Source organism: Alexandromys fortis, unplaced genomic scaffold (genome assembly GCF_014885135.2).
Source record: "Alexandromys fortis isolate MF-2015 unplaced genomic scaffold, M_Fortis_MF-2015_v1.1 scaffold_29, whole genome shotgun sequence".
NCBI classification, from domain to species: domain Eukaryota; kingdom Metazoa; phylum Chordata; class Mammalia; order Rodentia; family Cricetidae; genus Alexandromys; species Alexandromys fortis.
The window spans coordinates 3638906-3643819 of record NW_026067891.1 but is presented as its reverse complement, the minus strand read 5'-3'; positions in this window follow the sequence as shown (position 1 = coordinate 3643819).

Here is a 4914-nt window from a genome sequence, read left to right as displayed (position 1 = left end):
TTTTTTGAGACAGGGTTTCTCTGTGTTACAGTCCTAGCTGTCCTGGAACTCACTTGGTAGACCAGGCTGAGCAGTCATTGACAACACAGCACTATTTTTTTTTTTTTTTTTTGAGACAGGGTTTCTCTGTGTTACAGTCCTAGCTGTCCTGGAACTCACTTGGTAGACCAGGCTGAGCAGTCATTGACAACACAGCACTAAACAATTTTTTCTTTTTTCTTTTCTTTCTTTCCTTTTTTGTTTTTATTTATTTTTTTCGAGGCATGATTTCTCTGTGTAGCTTTGGAGCCTGTCCTGAAACTCACTAAGTAGACCAGGCTGGCCTTGAACTCACAGAGATCCGCCTGCCTCTGCCTCTTGAGTGCTGGGATTAAAGGTGTGCGCCACCACTGCCCAGCTACTAGACAATTTCTTTAAGAACATCTAGTAGGGGTTGTGGAGATGGCTCAGTGATCGCGAGCACTGGGCTTCTCTTCTGGAGATAATTGCTTGGTTCTCTGCACTCACATGGCAGTTCACAACTGTAATCAAGGGCTCAATGAAACCAGAGCACTCCCTGGGTACAAAGATAAGCTTATTTGGGGAATCTAACTGCCAGGCTGCCTCTCAGGAGGCACAGAACAGCAGCCCACATAGAAATGCCTTGTCAATTCAGAGAGGACAGGCAGTGATGGGAGGAGAGGTGCAGAGGAACCTGGGGGTTCCAGCTTGGGGGTTGGCACGGGGCTGTGATGTGTGGCAGGCTGTTGTGTTAATCAGGAACTAGGGGCCCTTGCCCAGGAGAGTTGATCAGCAGCCGGAAGTGGGGAGGAGTGACTTTCCTGGTAGCTGAAGAACACCATACTAGATCCCTGCGGGCTGCTGAGCTTGGGTTTCTGTTTACCCAGTAACAATCCTGTTTAGGACATTGTCACCAGCACTGCCATTTTGAAGGCTTGCCTTGGACCTAACAAGACCATTGATTGCTCTAGTTCCAGGGGATCTGACATCCTCTTCTGGTTTCCAGGGGTTCTGCATACACGTGGTACACTTACATACAGGCATAATATTCATATGCATAAAATAAAAATAAATAAAACATTAAAACCTAGCCAAAGCCTATCTTGTGGAGCACATCTTTAATTCCAGAATTTGGGAGGCAGAGGCAGGTGAATCTCTATGAGTTTAGGACTAGCCTGGTCTACATAGTGACTTCAAGGCCGGCCAAGGATACATTGTGAGACCCCTCTTCCCCAACAAAACAAAGCAAAAACAGTCTATCTTGCTGCTTAGAGGAATTAGGTTACTCTGTATCACCTAAAGCAAACTCATGTTGCCAGTGAGAACAGTTACATTTTAAAATCAGTGCAGGTCACAGTACTTCAATGCTAGCTAGCCCCTGGGGAGAGCAGCCCTTAAAGCTACATAGAACAAACCAGAGGGAAAGCATTTACAGAAACTGGTTTTTATAAGCAAGCTAACATTAGATTTGAACTAGGCTACCCAGGCCATGCTCCCCTGGAGGGTTCTTGCTCTCTATTTCTTTAATAAATGTCAAAGAAGATGAAGACACCCTACTGAGGTTCTGCCTGTGAGTCTTGGACTTTTATTTTTCAAATGTAGTGTTCTGATACCATAAGCAATTCCATGTGATGGCCACACCTTAACTGACTAGTCACTGTTTCTCTCTTAAAACTCACAGGTAGCTCATTTGACTTCTTAACAAGCACAGAGACATAGAAGAAGGAAGAAGATATGTGCTAGATTGATTGATTGATTTAATTTTTTTTGAGACAGGGCTTCTCCATGTAGTCCTGGAACTCACTCTGTAGACAGACTGGCCTCAAATGCAGAGATCCACCTGCCTCTGCCTCCCAAGTGCTGGGATAAAAGATGTGTGCCACCATGACTGGCTTTACACTTTATTTTTCTGACCTACTTTCAGTTGTGAGCAAGTCAGTTATGAGAGCAGCTTCTATTCTTGTTATTTAGTTTCAGGGTTATGGCTAGGGTGTAGTCCCAAATGCTGGAATAAAGACTTTCAACTGTCTATAAACTGTGTCTGAGTGATCATCTCTGGTAGGCTCCCTAAAACAATCCTCTCAGAAGTAAAGTCTAGAAAAATTATTTTTTTTCCTTAAATTTATTTATTTTTATTCTTGGACTTTAGGTTTTAAAAAGACACAGAAACAATTGTCATTATGTAGTCCAAAATAACCCTAAAGGTTCACATACACACTCAAACATTTTTAAAAGGAGTTCCAATTGAGATCACCAGCTTAAAATGAGCTGACAGTGATTCAGAGCCCTAGCTCCTCTTCCAGAGGACAGGTTTGATTCTTAGCACCCACATGGCAGCTCACAACTGCCTGTAGCTTCACTTCTAGGGGATCTCATACCCTCTTCTGGTTTCCGTGGACATCCAGCATGCAAGGGGTGCACAGACAATGATGATAACAAAAGGAAATACAGAGGAAAGGACATGGCTGCTCCTAGGCATGGTGGAGGCGAAAGGTTATTGTAGCTGTGTGGGAGACCGTAGCCAGAGGCGGGGACATCTGGAAAAGCCCAGAGCAGACCTGACCCCAGCCACGTGAGGAGACGGGAGGAGAAGGGAGAGGGAACTAGGAGCAGCAGCTAAGAGGGCAAAGGAAAGACCTGAGAGACCAGGTAACCAAAATGGCTGGATTAGACAGGGAAGGGCAGCTGGGGAAGGGGCATGCCAGCCCCTGGGCTGAAGAAGTTTGGAGTAGGGGTGGGGTATGCCAGCCAGGAGGGCCCTGTATCAGATAGGGACTGAGGGATGCAGGGAGAGCCTAGTGACCATGTCCTCTTTGAAATGTTTAATAGGCACCTTAGTCATTTGTCCCAGGTTTGAGACCTGACACATACATGCAGACAAAGCATCCATATAACATTTTAAAAATATAAGTAAATAACTGGACGGTGGTGGTGCACACCTTTAATCCCAGCAATTGGGAGGCTAGCCTGGTCTATGAAGAATGTCCAGGACAGCCAGAACTGCTACACAGAGAAATCCTGTCTCGAAAAACCAAGTAAATAAATAAATAAGTAAACAAACAAATAAATAAAAAAATTTAAAATTTAAAAGTAGGGCATGGTTAGAAATAAGTTCTGGGAGTTGGAGAGTGGTTAAAAGCACTGGCTGCTCTTCCAAGGGTCCTGAGTTTGATTCCCAATGCCCACATGATGCTCACAACCATCATGTCCTCTTCTAGTGTGCAGGAATACATAATAAATAAATCAATTTTACACAAAACTGCTTTAAAAAGAAAGAAAGAAGTTCTGGGTCACAGAGAAAAAGATAACCACTCCAACTGAAGAGCCTGGACCAGGCAAACTTACCACTTGGTCAATGGCGTGTGCTCAGAAGGGCAAACATATGGAGACAGGAAGTAAGCACATTTGTGGTCTGTAAGTTAATAGATTCCAATGATTTTTACATATTAGTCACGGGATGCTAGTTCTGACACAGGTGGACAAGGAGGCTGTTCTGGGGGCTACAGCTAGTCCAAGATAAGTTAACTGGCTTCTGCAGTTGCAACATTCCCACTTCTCCACATCCTTGTAACTGTAACCAGTCAGTTGTTTTTCCAGAATTCTCATGAACAGTGTCTTGATCAGACAGACCTTCAACTTATCAGAACAGGAGCCCTCTTGGTGGGAGAAAAAGGCCCCATTATGCCTTTGTTTTAAGCTGCCAGGCTTTTGTCTCAGGTCAGGAGGGTGTTAAGAAGTTGGGCTTTTGTCATCTTAGAAGTTTGCTTCTTTTAAAGTTTATTTTTATTATTTTTAGGTGTGTGTGTGTGTGTGTGTGTGTGTGTGTGTGTGTGTGTGTGTGGTCTCTGTATAGATTTATACATGTGCAGAGACCCAAAGATGCCAAAGGGTTGGAAACCCCGGGAGCTAGAGTTACAGGTGATTCTGAGCTGTGCCTATGAATGCTGGGACCAGACATCAGGTCCTCTACAAGAGCGGTAAGTGCTCTTAACAGGTGAGCCGTCTCTCCAGCCTTCTTGCTGTCTTACCCCTAGTGCTGCTCCCCTTCCATCAGAGATCTAGCTAACTGCTAATCCTCCAGTTTAACCTTTCACATCTTTCAGAAGCACTTTGCCCAGTGCTAAGATTATCACTAATACATTCTCCTTGTCCCTAGAGCTGGGATGCAGTAGGACACACAAGAAAAACACGATTTTGCCTTTCCACTACTCCTGGGTAGACCCTGCTCTGAGACCCTGGTGCCCAGTGCTGTTCCCCTGTCCCAGCTTCTGCCCAACATCCCTTCTTGCAACAAAGCCCTGGGTAGCCACATCCTTCTAACGGCATTCCCTGAGACTAGAACCTGGTCACGACCCTCTGGTTGGTCAGTCTGTGGCTCCTGTGCTAACAGATGCACCCCACCGCTATATGGCTGCTGGCTGTTTCTGATCCTATCACTAGATGTGGCAATGGTCTGGCTGTTGTTATGATAGCCATCCAAGCATTTCCCGCCAGGCTCTGACGCCCATATTGTCTTTTTACTGATGTCAGACTTGCTAATAGTGTTTGAGAAAGCCAGGGTTCAGGGTTCAGGTTTGAGGTAGCTGTGGGTCACCTTTGTCCAGTTTAGCATATAAACCCTTCCTCCTGCTCAGGGGTATGGGAATCATCTGTCTTGCTTCTTTGTGAGAAATACTTCTGCTACTGAATTAATAAGAACATGTGTCCTGGGCAGTTCTGGGCATACCTGCCGTTCTTGAGGGCCTCACAACACCTGTGGCTAGTTCTTTTATAGTGGGACTTGATATTTTTGGAACCAAGGTGAGTCCCCACTCTGGCTCTGAGCTGCCTCTGAGAGCCTCTATGGAGGGAACAGTGGGGTGTCCTGACCCTCCTATGCTGACAGCAGGGACGCTGTAGGGAGCCAGTTACTGA